The sequence below is a fragment of the Spinacia oleracea genome, chromosome 1 (assembly GCF_020520425.1).
Source record: "Spinacia oleracea cultivar Varoflay chromosome 1, BTI_SOV_V1, whole genome shotgun sequence".
Taxonomy (NCBI): domain Eukaryota; kingdom Viridiplantae; phylum Streptophyta; class Magnoliopsida; order Caryophyllales; family Amaranthaceae; genus Spinacia; species Spinacia oleracea.
Window position 1 is genome coordinate 39,160,708 of NC_079487.1, and position 21,410 is coordinate 39,182,117.

A 21,410-nucleotide genomic window follows, 5' to 3' on the forward strand; every position below is an offset into this window, starting at 1 on the left:
GTCCTTTTTCAGTTTGAAAACCCATTTGCTTCCAATGGCTTGGTAGCCATCTGGCAAATCGACCAAATCCCATACTTGGTTTTCTGACATAGAGTCTAATTCAGATTGCATGGCTTCTTGCCATTGCTTGGAGCTAGGGCTCGTCATAGCTTGTTTGTAAGTCGCAGGTTCATCACTTTCAAGTAATAGAACGTCATAGCTCTCGTTCGTCAAAATACCTAAGTACCTTTCCGGTTGAGATCTATATCTCTGCGATCTACGCGGGGTTACATCTCTAGGTTGACCATGATTCTCACCAGATTCTTCTAAAGATCTCTGAGTTTCATCCTGAATGTCATCTTGAGCATTCTCTAGAGTTTGTTGTTCGACTCGAATTTCTTCGAGGTCTACTTTTCTCCCACTTGTCATTTTGGAAATGTGATTCTTCTCCAAAAAGACACCATCTCGAGCAACAAACACCTTGTTCTCAGATGTATTGTAGAAGTAATACCCCTTTGTTTCCTTTGGGTAGCCCACAAGGATACATTTGTCAGATTTCTGATGAAGTTTGTCTGAAATTAATCGTTTGACGTATACTTCCCATCCCCAAATCTTAAGAAAAGACACTTTTGGAGGCTTTCCAAACCATAACTCATATGGAGTCTTTTCGACAGCTTTAGACGGAGCTCTATTTATAGTGAGTGCGGCTGTATTTAGTGCATGTCCCCAAAATTCTAATGGAAGTTCGGCCTGACCCATCATTGACCTAACCATGTCTAGCAAGGTTCTGTTCCGACACACCATTCCATTGTGGTGTTCCAGGAGGGGTCAATTCTGATAGAATTCCACATTCTTTTAGATGGTCATCAAATTCATAGCTCAGATATTCACCGCCTCTATCAGACCGCAGTGCCTTAATCTTCTTGCCTAATTGATTCTCTACTTCACTCTGAAATTCCTTGAATTTGTCAAAGGATTCAGACTTATGCTTCATTAGGTAGACATAACCATATCTACTGAAGTCATCAGTGAAAGTGATAAAGTAGCTGAAACCACCCCTAGCATTTGTACTCATTGGTCCACATACATCTGTATGGATTAAACCCAATAGTTCAGTTGATCTTTCTCCAACTTTAGAGAAAGGTTGCTTTGTCATTTTGCCAAGTAAACATGATTCGCACTTACCATAATCCTCTAAGTCAAATGGTTCTAGAATTCCTTCCTTTTGAAGTCTTTCTAAGCGTTTTAAGTTAATATGGCCTAATCGATAATGCCACAGATAGGTGAGATCTGAATCATCCTTTTTGCCCTTTTTGGTATTTATGTTATAAACTTGTTTGTCGTGATCTAATAAATAAAGTCCATTGACTAATCTAGCAGATCCATAAAACATCTCTTTAAAATAAAACGAACAACTATTGTCTTTTATTAAAAAGGAAAATCCCTTAGCATCTAAGCAAGAAACAGAAATGATGTTTTTAGTAAGGCTTGGAACATGGAAACACTCTTCCGGTTCCAAAACTAGCCCAGAGGGCAACGACAAATAATAAGTTCCTACAGCTAATGCAGCAATCCGTGCTCCATTTCCCACTCGTAGGTCGACTTCACCCTTGCTTAACTTTCTACTTCTTCTTAGTCCCTGTGAATTGGAACATAAGTGTGAGCCACAACCTGTATCTAATACCCAAGAAGTTGAATTAGCAAGTATACAGTCTATAACAAAAATACCTGAAGATGGAACGACTGTTCCGTTCTTCTGATCTTCCTTTAGCTTCAAGCAATCTCTCTTCCAATGCCCCTTCTTCTTGCAGTAGAAGCATTCGGATTCAGCAGTGGGTTGACTGACCTTCCTCTTTTCAGACTTGGCGCCAGTTTGCTTAGTTGGGTTGGCCTTGTTGCCACCTTTCTTAGCATTCCTCTTCTTTCCAGATTTCTTGAACTTGCCCCCACGCACCATAAGCACATCTTGCTTATCACTTTTAAGCGTATTTTCAACGGTCTTCAGCATACCGTGAAGCTCAGTGAGCGTTTTGTCCAGACTATTCATACTGTAGTTCAGTTTGAACTGATCATACCCGTTATGAAGAGAATGGAGGATGGTGTCTACAGCCATTTCCTGAGAGAATTGCTGATCCAGCCGACTCATATTCTCAATGAGTCCAATCATTTTGAGAACATGTGGACTTACGGGCTCGCCTTTCTTAAGCTTGGTCTCAAGAATTTGCCTATGAGTCTCGAATCTTTCGACTCGAGCCAGATCTTGGAACATGTTCTTCAACTCACTGATGATTGTGAAAGGATCTGAGTTGATGAACGTTTTCTGCAGATCTGCACTCATGGTGGCGAGCATTAGACATTTCACGTCCTTATTGGCATCAATCCAACGATTGAGGGCTGCCTGAGTGACCCCGTCGCCTGCGGCTTCGGGCATCGCCTCTTCCAGGACATACTCCTTTTCTTCCTGCATAAGAGCTATTTGCAAGTTCCTTTGCCAGTTGTGAGGGGGTCGAAAAAGCACGAGGCTAATGCGTGACCTCGTCCCTCGTGGGTGTGACGATTCTTTTATTCAATCAAGTGTAATTGGATTTCCTGTGAGTATACACCCAATTGACTAGTAATATAGGAGTCGCCATTCAGTTTTTAACGACAATGAGAAAAACTGACAAAACCCGGTTATCGTGACATAAAGGGAGTGCAATTATGTTTGACCACGACGGCCGTAGGTTCCCTTGTGATCCCTGGTGTGGGGATCTCTCAACATACACCCGCAAGGTAGAGATTGAGGGTTCGGGGGACTGTAACTACCGAGAGGAGTACTTCGCTCGTCGATAACTCCAGAGGCAGGATATCCTTACTAGCTCAGCATAAATAATTGAAGGGACATGCGTTAACTATTAAACTAATCTGAGTTGATTTTAGCAACATGCAACATATAATACTAGATCGATCGCGATTATCTGATTTAGATTGCATTAAGGGACCTAGCATGATAATCCAATTTCCCGAAAATATTAAATTTGTTAGGCGTGATAGAACAATCAGATTTAGTTAGTTTAACAGTTCATAAAAAGGGCGAGGAAAACAATTAAATCATCGAGAAGGGACACATTACGACGCACCCTTGAGAGGTGCGTCACGGTTCTCAGAAAACTAACCACTTTGACTTTGCTATTTATCCTTTTTATTTAACGAATCTCAATTATGGGACAGGATACGTTCTGTTCGATTTATGGATCGATTGCGACAGAACGCGTGAACAATTTTGCAGCGTGAGGCTTAGGCTAAGGGTTGGAGTCAATACTCAGAATATAATTGTGTGTGTGTTCCTTTCACGTCGAATTTGGGGCTGTATTTATAGGGAAGAGTTCGTGGAAAGATAGAATTGCAGAGTTCTAATCCACAAATAATTAGGAAAAAACACGTACCCAGGTATTTTCAGCGCCCAGGCCTGGGCGCCGAAGATTTCGGCGCCCAGAGCCAGGCGTTGAAAGTAGGGTCTGGGCTGTTTTCTTAGTCAGATTCGGATTCCTGAAATCCGTAGAGTTTGAGACTTAATCGAGTCTTTTAGTGCGTATTAACCTTGCGATGGGATGCGTCTGGGCCCGTTACGAACTCTAGGCTCGTTAGGATTTTAATTAATACGTAACTCTTATTTCCGAATCATATTAGGAATAGGATTCTCGCAGTTTTCTATCTCATTTAGGATTTATGTTGGAATGCAACACCTAATTCTGACAGGTTTCTATCCTTTATGATTTGCCACTTTTAGAAGCTACCTTTTACGGCAGTTACTATTTTTAGCAGGTTTCCATAAATAGAAGTTTTCTATAAATATCAGGTTTCGGGTGAAATGGAAAGGGGAATTGAGATTCGTTTATTTTATAGGAGATGCGTTGTCAAGTGGAGCTTTATGCTTTCATCATCGAACCTTTCCCTTTCGGGAATGGGGACAAAAGTAGGTGTCTACAGTTAGCCCCCACTTTGTCTGAGTCTTGGAATAAGACGATGGTCAAAGTATTAGACGGAGTGCGTCACACAAGCCATGGTGTATGTGACCTGTTTTGCGAGGGTCTCGCGAGCCCCCGAGTGATAACATTTGACTTAAGGGTCATCACTTAAAATGTCGACATATCCCTCACGTGTCATTGGGATTTATCAACGGATAGTATAGAATACTCCCTCACTTTGTCATTGGAAGTATCTAAAGAGGCGTAGAAACTCCCTCACTTTGTCATTGGGAGTAGCTACAGATATTTTCGAAATCAAAGCTATAAAGTGTAATTGGGCCTGGCCAAGCCCAACCACGAGGTAAAAATGTTTTTAAAGATTCTCATTTTCAGGGCTAGCTAAACGAGAAAACCCCCTTTGTTTCTATGGGACGTAAAACGAAGGAAAATCCAGCACATCGCTCTTTTTTGGAAAAAACGGAAAACCAATCCTTTTAATTTTTGGAAAAGGGAAAACCAGAAAAGTTATCGCTGCAGCGACTAAGGACCTGCGCGGTTAGTGGCGCAGACCCCGCCGGCTAAAGATGGCGAGCCTGTCTGCTAAGGGTGGACACCCCGTCCGATAGAAGTGGACGAATCTGTTTTAGAAATTTGAAAATAAGGACCTACGCGGTTTGTGACGTACACCCCGCCGGCTAAAGATGGCGAGCCTGTCCGCTAAGGGTGGACACCCCGTCCGATAGAAGTGGACGAATCTATTTTGAAATTTGTTTGTGCTTTTTGAAAATAAGGACCTACGCGGTTTATGACGTAGACCCCGCCGGCTAAAGATGGCGAGCCTGTCCGCTAAGGGTGGACACCCCGTCCGATAGAAGTGGACGAGTCTGTTTTGAAGTTCGTTTGTTTTTTTTTTAAATAAGGAGCTACACGGTTTGTGACGTAGACCCCGCCGGCTGAAGATGGCGAGCCTGTTTCATTTTGTTTTTCTATTTTTCGAAAACTGAGGACCTGCGCGGCTAGTGACGCAGACCCCGCCCGCTGAAGGTGGGCGAGCCTTGTCCGCTAAGGGTGGACGTCCCTGAATTCGTTTTTTCGATTTGGGAACTCGCGCGGTTTGTGACGCGATCTTGCCCACTGAAGATGGGCAAGTTCCTATTTTTTTTGTTCTTTGTGATTTCTTTTGAGAATTTCTTTTTATTCATTCTTGCAAGAGCGAATTCTTTCGAGGGATGCTCGAATTTAGTTGTAACCTCAACGTGGGTTGACAACGTGTTTAGACGGACCATTGTCTTGTGGTCATCATCTTTCACGGTTTTGAGCTAGTCTTTATGGCTCAATTTTTCCACTACCAGGGTCCTTGATTAGGGGACTATGTGTAAGTATCAACGGCGACCTTTGTCTTTGAGGTCGTAATCCGGTTTTATTTTTTGAGGTTATCCAAACACGGGACTTCGTACAGTGTAGTTTGGGAATACCGTTTTAACTTTGCACACTTTCGTTTGAAATATATATTTTCTTTCGAGCCCCCAAGCACTCGTGCTTGACGGTCATTTTTTGTCAAAGAGGTTCCTATGCATTTTGTAATGTCTTTGATCGTGTTTGGGATCGTGCTCGTAAGTGCGAGCGATCTTTGTAGTGGTGTGCTACTTTGACAAAGTCGTGAGGTGCGACTTTCAGCAATTTTCAAGTCGAATGAGTATGGTAGGGCCCACTAGAAGTTAGGGCCTTTTTTGAGCCTAGGTACATTTTCGGCGCCCAGGCCTGGGCGTTGAAATAATTCACGCCCAGGTGGGGCGTTGAAAGTGTTGTTTGGGCTGGTCTTTTGATGACACAGTTGGCCTCTTGTTCATTCGTTTATTTCACTTGCAAGTTCTATGTATTCTCTTTTCTTTTGTTTTTTTTTCTTTGTTTTTAGAACGTGATGATTTTCTTGAGAAGCCGTAGCCGATTGGTGGACTACGGTGCTTGTCGCTTTGGGGCAATTATTTTAAGGAACTGTTGCTCTTAAGGCGTACAGTTATTGCGATAGTTGGGCGAGTCTATATGGCCCGAGGAACATACCTTGAGGCGTAAGACTTTGACCGCTCTTGTTGTTGTATATTTTTCCTTTTAAACGCGTTCGTGAATGTTCGATACTTACAATGATGATATGTACGTGCGAACGAGCGTTCATAGAATGGCCGTTGTGTGCGGTCCATTAATCAGTTTGTTGGAATCATATTTTTTTTGAGCAATGACTGATTTTGAATAGTTTGCTTAGAAGCTTGATAGGGTTCAGACCCATTCACGAGGTGGGCTTAAACATCGTGCCCTTTCGATTGTTCAAACATTTGCTTTGAGATTTTTTTTTTGCTATGGTTGTTTCGTAGCTTGGAGCCCCAGAGTATGCATGTTGGGATGCTTTCTTTTGGCGTACGATTTTTGGTAGGTTCTTTCGAGAAAGATGCCTTGGGGTTCCGCTCGTGTAGGTGCGAGCTATCCCTTCCGTGGTAGGTAATGTTTTGCTACCTTTAATCCTTAATGTAGAAGTCGTGTGGCTTGCATTTTGAATTTGGGCGATAAGTAGTCTTTGCCTCTTTTACACATGCTCTTTGGTCGTGCCTGCATTAGTGCAATATGCCTTACTCTCTTTTTTGGACTTGTACCGTGGGATGGTTGAACTTATGGTGCAACGTAGGCTTGTGTGCCCAAACAACATGTATTAGAACATTTCTCCAGGTGTTGGGGTATCATTATTATTTTTTGCATTGGAGTATTTCGTCATGCCTCGTTCAGGTACTCGAACAAGTGTAGCACCTTCTGCGTGGGTTTGCACGGCTTATTACTTCGTTCGATGCGATGATTCATAGGTGTTTCTTTCTTATTTTTATATCTGGGCAAAACTTGGCTAGCAGAAAGATTCAGCGCCCAGGCTGGGGCGTTAAAGATATTGGCGCCCAGCTCTGGGCGTTGAAAATGATTTCTGGGTATATTTTGACAGTTCTTATCCTTGATTTTTCTTTCGCTTTTGCTTTGGAACGAGGTAGACTGTGTAACGGGCGCTTATAGGGCGAGCATTAGGTGCAGTAGTTTGATCGGAGTTTTGGTGACTCGCGATTTTCAGTTACCCTTGTTAGTGGGGTGACTTTATATATTCTATGTAGTGCTTAGAATTTGGGAAGGGTTGTAGCCATTCTAAGGTTCGTTTTACACGATTAAGCTTAGGATTGTGCCCCTATGATGTATGTATAGCATTAACGTCGAGAATTTGCGATAAAATCGTCATTTCGAGCATTTTTAGAGTGTTTTTCTCAAGCCCCCAATCGTAGCTACGGGATTGGCTTGGTGCTATAATGCTTTGCATACGTCTTTATGCATTCATGGTGACATGGATCATGAATAGTTTGAACCAGACTCGTTTAGTGCGAGGTACGTTCGAGTAGTGACCTGCTACTTCTCTTGTAAATGTCGTATTATGCGACATCGCCATGGTCAAGGTAGTAATATGTGGAAGTGTGCCTTGACCAAAAGTTAGGTGCCTTTCTTTACCCATAATCATATTTAGAAATCTTTTGACTCACTTGCAACATCGGGATAAACGCATACTTAGCTTAAACCAACGACACTTTATTATGTTCGAAGAAGTCTTTGAAAATCATTTGAAAATTATTTAAAATCCGAGTCCTACTGTGTACAATCCGAGGTGTCCTAAGTAGGTTGACTCATAGAAGGGTTCGTACAGGATTACATGAGTGAATCAAAAAACTGTTACGATTTTTGGAATGCTGTCTAAGGATTTGCTGGAAGCCAGGGTGCAGGCGTCAAGATATACTTGTGCCCGTTTGGCATATGCTTTAGGCTTTTAAGGCCATCTTTTCCAGAATTGCGGGAATATAAACCGTTTTCAAATTGACTTAGATTTACTTGGTGTATGTCTGCACAAAAGGTCAAGGTATACTTAGTTCTTTCCCTAGCTCTTTCATTTCAATTTTTTTAGCCCCCAGTTGCTGTTATGTCTTCCCATTTATGATGTTTCATATTTCGATTTTAGATGTCCATGTCGTATGTCTGGGTAGGGTGAGCCTTGGTTAAGTGCCAAGTCCTATTGACAATGTCTGTTTTTTTTTCAAAGGGGATTAGCAAGCATTTGAATTACCACGAACGGATACCCTGAGTTCGAAGGAACGATGGGGCGATGCCGTAGAACAATCCTCTTTATTGCAAGCTTACTGCCTTTACTACTTGTTGGCGATTATGACTGTGTCTAGTGAAAGAAGGTCTTTAAGCGAACGACTATGTCTAGTGGTGAAAGAAAGTCTTTAAGTGAGTTAGTTCGCTTTAGGGAGGGTCAAGTCGAGTACTTTTAGAGGTCATGGGCGCTTGCGCTAGCCCCCATTCAATTGAGGCAAAGCGATCTTTTGAGTCTTGGCTAAGTGCCTAGGAGTGTGAGTGCTCCTTCTGGCAAGGGTACGTGCCCTTATTATTTTTCGATGTATGCTCATTTTGGTATCTTGATGACTTGGATTCTTCTTCGTGCTTTCAATTTTTCTTTCGACTTGGATTGCAAGTAACTAAGTTTCAATAAGGGACTTCTATTTTTTATTCTTGTTTTTCTATAGGCTTTAATATTTTTGCAAATTGGTTGGACCGAATCATGGATTGCCTACGTATCCGCCTTAAATAGATTTAATTTGGAATCAGGTCTTGCGTAGTTCTTAGCCTAGAAAATGGTTTCTTAGAATGCCGATTTTAAACAAGTACGTTATGAGGTGGAAACATATTATTTGAAACGGTAGAATAAGTGAAGTTTATTATTATTTTAATCTGCTGCCTTGCCGTAAGCCAAAATTTTGTTTTATATTTTTTTGAGTACATGTATTTTTTGGTGGTACGTATATCTGAATACGTGTTGTACCCCTCCAAGTGTTCGTTATTTTTCTGTTCATGTGCGGATAAAATGACGAGCACTTCTGAACAAAACTTGGCAGGCAGAGAATTTCAACGCCCAGGCAGGGGCGCTAAAGATTTCGGCGCCCAGCTGTGGGCGCTGAAAATTATTTTGGGCGGATCTTTTTTGGTGCGCTAAATGCTTCTTTTTCTTTTTAGACTAACTTTAGAGGCGCTTTGCAAAGTTTCTTTTTTATTATTATTATTTTTTTTTACGTTAAGCGTAGAATGTACTTTTCATTTGTCTCTTTTTTTTATATTCGTGACTCAAGACGGTTTGAAGGATGGGTTGAATGAGATAGGATAATTTGTATAGGTATTGGTCAAGCATAAGGATTACATCTGCTAGGATTCATATTTTACGGCCTCAGGCTAGTGTCACGAGTTTACATCAATCAAGGCCAATGAGTAGCATAGGGACGGCTCAAGGGTATATCAACAGGACGTATCCAAACAAGTTATATGGTCATTATGCTAATGGTGGTGTAAGAGCAGGTTTGGAGTTTGGAAATGATGGGCATGACGCACGTGTCAATGGCCGTGCGTGGTTTGCGGTTGATAACAAGTTCAAAAACAAGAGTTGAGGTAATGGTTTCTTGGGTTATGGCAATGAGAACATGGATGGGTTAAATGAGCTGAACAGGGACCCCAGAGCGAAGGCGTCTAAGAGCATAAGGATTGGAAAGGGTAGAAAACGTAGAATTTTATGATTTGGATTGGTTGACTTAATTCTTTTCATTCGTTTACTTGGGTAGATTTCGCACTTTGGGAGGTACGGGCTAAGTATTTCATGGCTCTTTTCGCTCTCCCTTTTCTCTTTCTCTTTTTTTCTTTTTGCTTGGGATTTCTCCCCAACATAAATCCTTCAATCAATTTTTTGTTCGGGCTATAAGGTAGATGGTTGTGGTCTCTGAGTCACGAGGCGAGACTGAGTGAGCCTCGTTTGGTAGGCCTATAGTGGACCTTTAATTTTAGTAGGCCTATGGTGGACCTTTAATTTTAGTTGGCCTAGGGTGGACCCTTAATTTTGTCTTACTTTGCAAGCGTATTTAGTCGTTTCTTGAAATGTGTAAATAGCGTAGATTCAAAATGTTGTTTTTACCTTATTGAAATTTAAAGGAAGAATTACATCGAAAATAATTTTTTTTGTTTCTTTTCAGACTCCAGTTTCTGGGATTTAATTGGAAGTTGTGATTTAGACTCGAACTTCCATTAATCTTTCTGATTATAACCCGTGTATGAATACAAGGAGGTGGCCTAGACTCAAAATAATGACATGGCGTAAGCCTATAACACTTGACCAAGCGACTCTCAGACTTAGGCTAATTGGACCATACCTTTCGTTGGTTGACACTTTAGATTTTAACCCTTGGGTGTTCATTTGTCATGCGCCACTTTGCTTAATGTTGGCAAGGTAGTTAATTGGGGAGATCGAATTTTCATTTTTGCAAGACTAGAATCATTAGTGCGGCTTCTCTCTTAGTGTGTATTGCTTTTACCCCAATGATAGTCTTATGGCATGCCTATTTGGGTATTTTCATGGTTCGTCATGTTGTATTCATGGAACATCTTTTAGTCCATACTTAGGAGCACTTCAAGGAGCGAGTGGCTCGAGAGGACTATGATAGTCGTGACCCAACGTGATCATAAGCCTTGAGGCCATTAATTTTTTGCCAATGGTATTGATACCTTAGGTTCACTTTGGGGGTTGTGCGACTATGGGGGAATGATTTTCAGAATGTGACTGTTTCCATTTTGCAAATACTATAATATATTCTTTTTATTGGTGAGAGAGAATTGAGGTCGTAGACTCTTAGCAAGGGATGGCAATTACATATGGGTGCTTATTGATTTAAATGTTAGGAAGGGAGACTCAATATAGTTTAACCTTTTGACTTGCAGAACGACACCAAGCATTAGGACCGATTCTATGGATAAGACAACTAAGACTTGGGATTTAGATTGTACTTCGGCATAGCCTAGTCTAGACTCGGATTTACTTATTTTTTATTTGAACATTATTTTTTTCTTTGAAAACTTTATTCGAACATCATTTTTTGAATACTTTGCCCATGTGACATTCAAGGTCATTTAATTAGCATGTTCGGTTTTGGAACCGAACATTGTCGTCATAGGAGGCCTAACAACGACACAAAGAGTTATTTTATTATTTTTTTTACGAGTTGCTTTTAGAATCGAGTGCCTTTTCATACGCCCTCGCAGCAATTTTTTTCGAAAAGTTTTTTTTTGCTACGTATATTTTTTTCATGCGCGGGCACCAAGGCTGCTGTGCCTGACCATAAGGCCAGGCAGCAACTTCAGCGCCCAGCAGTGGGCTTGAGAAATTTTGGCGCCCAGCCAGGGGCGTTGAAAATGCGTCCCTGGCTGGTTCTCGTTTTCTGTTTGCGTATACTTTTGTTTTGCGACTTTAATTTTGCGTACTTGCCTTATAACGTCCTTTACGCGTTGTGCGGCGTTTGTGGGATTCGTTACAGGCCATCCCGAATGTCGCTTTTTTGTGGCGATCGTTCGGGTTTGCGGAACACGTATCTCGGTATAACTCTTTGGCCAATTAGTTTATGAATGTTTGGGCAATTTTTAAGATCGTTGGTTTTTCTAGGATAGTTTGTCATACACAATCATATCTTTCGCTACACATAACTAACATTCCATCATGAGGCAATAATAATATGTCATGTAGTTTATGATAGGCTTCTATGGGTAGTTATTTGCACCTAGCTTGGTACCGCTTCTATCGTAGATCCAACACATGCCCCGGTCGAGGTAGTGTCTTCAGCAGACGAATTTCGATCAAGAGGCCAACCCGCAAGTGCAAGCCAAGGGGGCATGCAGGCGAGAGGGACCTAATGGGCGAGCGATTGGCTTTGGGACGGGTGTACTACTAGCGAAAGTGCCGAGTGGACAACATTCGAAGCGTATGCACCCCCGGTTGGCGATGGGTATCCATAGTCCCAACTCCCAAGATGAAACACCAAGGGAGCCAAGATTCGTTATGCGGTTCTGTCCATTCACATTAATATGCTGATTCTCAGGTCGTCCCAACTTGATTGGGAAATAAACGCGGGGTAGGATCGTTTCACCCTTCGGCTATTTTGATTACCTACAAGCACGAGTATTTCCTTCACTTTCCCAGTGGAGTCGCCACTGTGAGGGGGTCGAAAAAGCACGAGGCTAATGCGTGACCTCGTCCCTCGTGGGTGTGACGATTCTTTTATTCAATCAAGTGTAATTGGATTTCCTGTGAGTATACACCCAATTGACTAGTAATATAGGAGTCGCCATTCAGTTTTTAACGACAATGAGAAAAACTGACAAAACCCGGTTATCGTGACATAAAGGGAATGCAATTATGTTTGACCACGACGGCCGTAGGTTCCCTTGTGATCCCTGGTGTGGGGATCTCTCAACATACACCCGCAAGGTAGAGATTGAGGGTTCGGGGGACCGTAACTACCGAGAGGAGTACTTCGCTCGTCGATAACTCCAGAGGCAGGATATCCTTACTAGCTCAGCATAAATAATTGAAGGGACATGTGTTAACTATTAAACTAATCTGAGTTGATTTTAGCAACATGCAACATATAATACTAGATCGATCGTGATTATCTGATTTAGATTGCATTAAGGGACCTAGCATGATAATCCAATTTCCCGAAAATATTATATTTGTTAGGTGTGATAGAACAATCAGATTTAGTTAGTTTAACAGTTCATAAAAAGCGCGAGGAAAGCAATTAAATCATCGAGAAGGGACACATTACGACACACCCTTGAGAGGTGCGTCACGGTTCTCAGAAAACTAACCACTTTGACTTTGCTATTTCTCCTTTTTATTTAACGAATCTCAATTATGGTACAGGATACGTTCTGTTCGATTTATGGATCGATTGCGACAGAAAGCGTGAACAATTTCGCAGCGTGAGGCTTAGGCTAAGGGTTGGAGTCAATACTCAGAATATAATTGTGTGTTGTGTGTGTGTTCCTTTCACGTCGAATTTGGGGCTGTATTTATAGGGAAGAGTTCGTGGAAAGATAGAATTGCAGAGTTCTAATCCACAAAGAATTAGGAAAAAATACGTACCCAGGTATTTTCAGCGCCCAGGCCTAGGCGCCGAAGATTTCGGCGCCTAGAGCCAGGCGTTGAAAATAGGGTCTGGGCTGTTTTCTTAGTCAGATTCGGATTCCTGCAATCCGTAGAGTTTGAGACTTAATCGAGTCTTTTAGTGCGTATTAACCTTGCGACGGGATGCGTCTGGGCCCGTTACGAACTCTAGGCTCGTTAGGATTTTAATTAATACGTAACTCTTATTTCCGAATCATATTAGGAATAGGATTCTCGCAGTTTTCTATCTCATTTAGGATTTATGTTGGAATGCAACACCTAATTCTGACTGGTTTCTATCCTTTATGATTTGCCACTTTTAGAAGCTACCTTTTACGGCAGTTACTATTTTTAGAAGGTTTCCATAAATAGCAGTTTTCTATAAATATCAGGTTTCGGGTGAAATGGAAAGGGGAATTGAGATTCGTTTATTTTATAGGAGATGCGTTGTCAAGTGGAGCTTTATGCTTTGATCATCGAACCTTTCCCTTTCGGGAATGGGGACAAAAGTAGGTGTCTACACCAGTCAAGGAAGTTTTTCCCGCTCAACTTCTCCTTTTCGAGAATTGATCGAATGTTGAATGAATTGTTGTTTGCCATAATTAAAACTACAATTGAAAAGAATAAACAAATAAATAACCATTCACAGTTTCTCTTAATAAACTTAAATTCTAGCATACATGCATAATTCAATGTTCATTAAGCATTTTATTCAAATTATGTGTTCCGGCAGGTGTGAATAAAATGATTCCAAGATCCTAAAACCATTGAATAATTAAGCACAGTTTGTCGACTCAATCCTAAAACATCTTAGGTAAGCAAAAACCTTTTGCTAATAGTCTAGAAACTATTCTTGGTTGATAGGTATGTCTAAGAACTTATTAGGTAAACCTATCGATTTTGCCACGACATAAAAGGACTCCTTACTTATATCGTTGAGTTTCACCAAAACTAACATGTACTCACAATTATTTGTGTGCCTTACCCCTTTAGTATCGACAAGTAACACCTCGCTATGGCGGAAAACTATTACTAAGATCGATGTAAAGAATATCCAAGTAAGTGTTATTTTGGCATGGCACCTTTTAACTCAATTTTTAAGTTTGGAACTTAAGGCTCTTACTATGTTGGTTAGATTTTAAGTGAACTAAAATCCTTAATCATGCAACATAATCAAGCTTTGATCTCATGCATATTTAAGACATATTTAAAGCAATAAATAACTTAAAGCATGCATAAGATAAATGTGATCTAGTATGGCCCGACTTCATCTTGAAACTTCAACTTCAAAGTCCGTCTTGAAAATCTCCGTGGGAGGCGCCATTTTCTTCAAATAGGATAAGCTATAATTAAACTATTTACAACTATTTGATGGTACGCAGACCATATTTGAATTGAAAAACAATTTTGGTACTTTAGACCAATTACATTCAAATTAATGGTACGCAGACCATATTTTCTATCCTATTTGGGCCATACTAGTCACTTCATAACCTGCAAAACAGTATATACAATATATACCATTCACCCATTCATTATCATGAATGGCCCACATAGCTGGTTAGTAAAACACGTTATGCATCACATAAATATTTGCAGCAATTAATCAAGGGCACCAATAATCTACAAATTATTCAGTCCTTATTAATTCTAATCAAGTTGTTTTAACCTTAAGATTTGTAGACCTAATCAAGAGTTTATGACTAAAAGGGCTCCCACTTAAACCAATAAATTCATATGCTTTACTAATTTTAAACATAAAAATGTATTTCTAGTCTAACCGGAAACATACAAATTTAATTAAAATTTAAAGCTCATATAAATTTATAATTGAATCCACATATTTAATTTATTTTTCAGTCGTATTTAAATTATTTCATGATTTTAATTTTAATAAAATAATTAGAATAAATGAAATTTATTATAATTATAATATTCAAAATTAAAATCCAAGAAAACAATTTAAATTATTAATTTTAAAATTAATTAAAATTACATAAACTGAAAATTTCAAATTAAAATTTTAAAACGATCTAATCATAAGGTACGCAACATCACCACGCAACGCACAGCCATAGGCCACACACACGCAGCCATTGCTGGCCATGTGCGCGCAGCCTATGTGCTGCGTCGCATCTGCTGCTGCTCACCATCGCAAGGCATCATCGAAGCACGCTCGCTGCTCACCATCGCTGGGCGCGCGCCAGCGCTCGTCGCACGCGAGCCAGCGCTCGCTGCGCGCGAGGCTTCGATGCAGTCGTAGCGCTCGTCGCACGCGAGCCAACGCACGCTGCGCGCGAGGCTTCTATCGCTGCGCGAGGCAGTGCGCGTTGCACGCGACTGCTCGCTGCCTTGCTCTCTCCCTTGCCCACTCGCCCATGCACATAGCACACGACACAAGGCAGGGCTGCTGCCTTGTGCTCGTGCACCATGGCCTTGCTCGCTACATTCGTACCGCATGGGCGACGAGCTCCCTTGCTCGTCGTCGCATGCCCGCACTATACAACACCCCTTAAGGGTAACACGTAGCGTCCATTGCTTTGTGCGTGCAAGTTATATGAGCGAATCGCATAAAAATTAAAAAATTTATTTTCAAAATTAATGACAAATTAATAAATCATATTAATTTCATAATTTTAGGGCAAAAAATCGAAAATTTATTAATTAATTAATTTCCGATTAACATGGATTCAAGTCTAGGTCATAAAAATTTAAAATTTAACACAAATTAACAATTTTTATGGTGGTTTTTAATCATAGGTATCTAATTAAATTATTAATTAACTATGAAAATCAAATCAATTCTAAATTATTCGAATTTTCAACAAATTAATTATAATTACAAATTAGATTGCATAAGTAAGAAAGCTAGGCATTCAAACTTGTTAAACATATACAGTAGGTCAATCAAAAATTCAAGATTTATCAACAAGAATCGCAAATATTTAATTTAACATCTTAAATTTACAAACTTTTGTGTTCGAAAAACTAAAACCTCCAAAAAGTCATAGTTAGGCTTCGAATTTTTGAATTCTGGCTTCGAATTTGTCAAAATTTTAGAATGCCTTTTACATGCGGAATTGACACAAAAATCACTCGATTTGGATGAGTAACGAAGAAACTGCCGAAAAACTGCGTACATATAATTAAATAAACGCAATTTGCAATTAATTAACAATTACGAAAATTAATCACCCCTTTTAATTCTTGCAAATTTGTAATATTTAACCTTGTTTATGCAATTTAGATTATGAAAATAATAAGAGGCTCTTGATACCACTGATAGGTTATGATACATATGACAAAACATAAATCATGCGGAAAAACCTTAATGCCAGGAAACATATTATTTACACATAATCATTTAGCATAATTTAGGAGCATACACTTTGTAGCGTGCCCTCCCTAGCTGCGCCCGAACCGAACAAGAACAAGTCTTTAGGACTCCAAATGTCGTCCCTCCGTAGAAAGTCCACAGTACGTCCGGATCCGCCTCAAGTTAGACCAACTAGAATCGCCCTTAAGGTTACTAGGAAATTCGGTTAAGTGTTTGCATGTGTTTGGCTTATTTTTCTTTCAAAACTTACCCTTAGAATACTTCAATCCCATGTGCATAAATTATGACCCTAGGCCCTTATTTATAGAGGTTTGGAAAGGGAATTGGAATCCTAGTAGGATACGATTTAATTAAACTTAGAATCCCACAAGGACTCTAATTAATTAAATAATCCTCTTAGGAATAGGAATTTAATCATACACCAAATCCTAATAGATTTAGGAATTGTGCATGGACACAAACACACACACGCACGGAGCCACGAGGGCGCCCGCACGCGTGCGCTCGGCCCACGCAGCCCACGTTGCGCAGCCTCGCCTTGGCGCGCTGGGCCTGCCTTGCGGTGGGCCTGGCGCTGCCTTGGGCTGGGCGTTGGCGCGCGTCTTTGCTTGCTGGGCGATGGCCTGGCTTCGTGCTGGGCCGTCGTCCGGCAGGCCTCGTCCGATGTTTATTCGTACGATACGCTTCCGATTAAATTCCCGGTTCCGGAATTTATTTCCGATACGAACAATATGTAATATTTCCGATTCCGGAATTAATTTCCGTTTCGAACAAATATTTAATATTTCCGTTTCCTGAACTATTTTCCGATTCTGACAATATTTCCGTTTCCGGCAATATTTCTTCCGGCAATATTTCCATTTCCAATAATATTTTCCGATACGTACCATGTTTCCGTTTCCGGCAACATCTACGACTTGGATAATATTTATATTTCCGATACGATCCATATTTCCGTTTCCGGCAATATCATCGTTTCCGAAGTATTCACTTGCTTGTGACGATCTCAGCTCCCACTGAAACCAAGATCCGTCGATTCCGAATATCCATAGATAGAGTATTTAATGCCATTAAATACTTGATCCGTTTACGTACTATTTGTGTGACCCTACGGGTTCAGTCAAGAGTAAGCTGTGGATTAATATCATTAATTCCACTTGAACTGAAGCGGCCTCTAGCTAGGCATTCAGCTCACTTGATCTCACTGAATTATTAACTTGTTTAATTAATACTGAACCGCATTTATTAGACTTATCATTGAATGCATACTTGGACCAAGGGCATTATTTCCTTCAGGTTGACCATTGCTAAGGTTGAGCGGGATGTGATTGCTGCAGGCAATAAGAAGGTCGAGTTGGAGCTACTTCCAGCCAAGCTTGAGGAAGAGAAGAAGAAGTCAGCTGAGTTACAGGCTAAGATGGATTTTACTCTATATCAAGACAAGATTGATGGGTAAAGTAAGTAGATTTTTAAATGAACTTAGATGTCATTGAAAGTTTTGGGACATTTCTGGATATGAGCCACATGGCTTTTTGTTGGCAAGTAGAATTACGACAAACTTAATACCGGTTAGTTATGATTTAACATAAGGTATGAGGTGTAGGACATTGAATGTGCTTGAGATGGTTTTTTGGGAGAAATATAGGTCCAATATGGGGACCATTTACGCAATGCACGACTCATAACCTCTATTCAAAGATTTTTAGCTACACTTTATTTTTGAGGGGTATTTTTTAGCTACATTGTAATCAGTCCCAACCCTTAACAGGCCCAAGATCGGATGCAGAATAGGGCCCCAAAATGAAAGGGGCCCTGAATTGCAAAATTGTGTTGAAAATTTAATAGAAGCCCAAAAAATAACAGTAAAAAAGTAAAAAAAAACAAAACTACATACACGCGTAGCTCCTATCATATTCTCATATAAATGGTCTTGAATATACATACATGTGTTGTTCATATCAACTTTGTTCAATTATATTAAACTTTATTTCCCACTTATAATCCTCACACTTACTCACATCTTCTTTTTACTACTATAAATAATTTACTCACTATCAATTTCTTACAATAAATAATAACTCAGTACCTCACTTTCATCTTATTTTAATAAATTTAATTCATCCTCCTAATAATACGTGCGATTCAAACTGTATCTTTTAGTTAAATACAAATGATTTACATTGATAAGAAGTACCCATACAAATAATTTTCTTTTTTAATACTAACATATACTATGTTGATACTATATATGATTGTATTGTCCATATGAACACAAGCCAATTGAGATTTAGCATTCATGTGTTTTTCTACCTTTAATTTTCTCTCTTCGACATTTTGTCAAAAGTAATTAGGAACTTTTGTGATACACTACCTTAATGTTTAGACGTTTTGTGAATTACTATCTTATAAAAACTTTTTTTTGGTACCTTATAAGTTTGATATGTGTTAATAACACTACCTTGTAACAACAAACGTTAAAACTCTCTGTTTTTAGGGCCCGCCCCAACGACTTTATTCCACTTTTGAACTTGAATTTACCCTTGAGTCCCCCATTTACTTTCCTACCAAGGAATTTCTCTTATTCTCAATCTTTGTTCTCCTTTCTCATTTTTCAATATCTGTTCTCATTCTCAATCTCTATTCTCTTTCTCAATATTTTTCCTCCTAATGGTGCAGAGCATAATAATTTACATAGCATAATAATTTTGTAATTCTGGTTGCCTCAAAGTGGCCTTAACAAGCAATCATTTTTTGTGTCTTGAACAATACGAGCGTTTACCCACTCTGCATTGTTGCACATCCTTCAGAAGCCTATCAATTTTCTTTAGGACTTACTGATGGTGGCGTTTGTGTGCTTGAGCCCTTAAGATCATATGGGCATTAGGGTATCCCACCTCCTGCAGAAAATTGCGTTGGAACCAGCAATCCATCTAGAGTAGCCGAGACAGACCAGGCACCAAGATAATTGATTTTTTATGTCTTTTGTTAATTAACCAAAGGTGATATTTTTGTAGAGTCGGTCACCTTGCTCCTGGTTTCATTCTCCCATGGATGAGGCATAGGAATAGGCAACCTGGATAGAGTCTTTTCGATCAACTGGTTGTGCTTTCCAACAATTGATCCTTCGTTGCAAGGTTGGATCAATAGTTGATACATGGTATCACTATTTTGGGAAGCACAATACACAAGCTGTCCCACCAATGACAGATTCATATTTCAGTTTTACATTTCAAGGATTTACACCTTACATTTAGAAAAGCGTACGGTGGATAGCGTTGACAAAAAAAAATTAACTTGGATTGCACATTGTCCCCAACTTGAAATGCTATATCTTGTTAAGTTTGAAGTCAATACATACGACATCCTTCACATTTTTGGATAAAAAGCTATCTGGCCAATGAGAAGCCAAGCCATCAGGGAGGGTCAGGCGACGGATAATAAATGAATGTTGCTTTCTATTCATGCTTTTAGTTGCTAATCCATCTCCTTTTCCTAGGTGGCCAAGTGAGTCTCCTTCTACATTACTTGCTTCCACTCTGGATTTACAGCCCTTGTTAAGAACAAAGATGACCCTCTTTCGTGAAACCTATGTTGTGTTCATAAATGATGAATTAAAAAGTGATGTCGCAAGTGTATGGTGTCTATTGTTAGCAGATACTTAACAAATACGGGTCGATCCCATAGTGAGAAAAAATCTGTTAGTTTTTTGTCCAATTATTATAAACTATTTCAATAAACGAAGTGTGAATTTTGGATTATAACAAGGCTAAAACAATAATATAAATGAAGAATTTATCAATGGATTAAAGGTCTAGGGCGTCTGTTCGGTCCACCATGCTTATACCAATCCAAGAATGCAAAACAATCTGATAATGAATAAATTAGGCCGAGTAATTAAAGTATATGTTAATCCTATGGTCGGGTCTTAACACTTTCAATCCAACATATGCATTACGGTCGCTAACATAATTAGAATTGTAAAATTGTACCAAGCCTTTAAGAATGTGATCTTTAAATTCTAATTCCTATTAGCTAGATAATCAATCCATGATATGGGCCAACTACATGAATCAACAATTAAGAAAAAATCAATTGGAATTACTCAATCATAATCTATAAATTTACAAACTTTAATACATAACAATCATGGTATAAACATGGCTTCCCTTACTTAGCCCTAGAAAACGATTACTCACTCATAATTGAATCAACAAGCATGAAAAACAATAAATATGAGTTTCATAATCAAAAGCGACTTAATCTAAGGAACAAAAACAATAACAAAGAATTAGCAAGAAAATTATACAAATACCTCTAGATTGATGAATGAAATCGAAAAGCTAGGGTTTAACTCTAGAAGAAAGAGAAATAAAAGTTTAAACGTGAAAGAGAATTCTAGGGAAATAAAAGCATAAGGGAAATAAATTAATTCCCTTGAAATATTTATAGTTTTCATTTTCTAAAATAAAAAAAAAAAAAAAAAAAAGAAGTCGGCAACGATTGGTCGATGGACGATGACATGGCAATGAAACCCGAGCACCGACCAAGTCACCCAAGCGACACACAAGGGCACAAGGCTGCGAAGCATGGCACCGAGGGATCTTGCGAGCCATCCCTCGCTGGCCTGTGAAGCACATAACAAATCAAAGCAACGAGGCAGCGAGGGAGGGAGGGATCTAGCGAGCCATCCCTCGCTGGCCTAGTGAGACGCATAGGACAACAACCATGAAGCAGCGACGCAGCGAGGGATCTAGCGAGAGAGAGAGAGGGATGTACATCCTCTTATACAATGCTTGATGGAAAGAGATATGGTGCAACGAGGGATGTGGCGAGCCAACGAGGGATGCAACGACCAACGAGGGATGCACCCCTCTATGCACAAGCGATACAACGAGCTAATCATCCGGATTGGAATTATCGTTCCCGGAAAGCTCAATTCTCTGATCAATCACTTTCTCTTCAACTCAAACCATCTGGTGATCATTCGATCCACCTCCAAACACTCCGATAGCACCCAAAATGATTGCAAAATCACCTAAACTATCAAGGAAAACACAAACGGGGTGTAATAGAGTACAATAACGACAACTTATGCAAA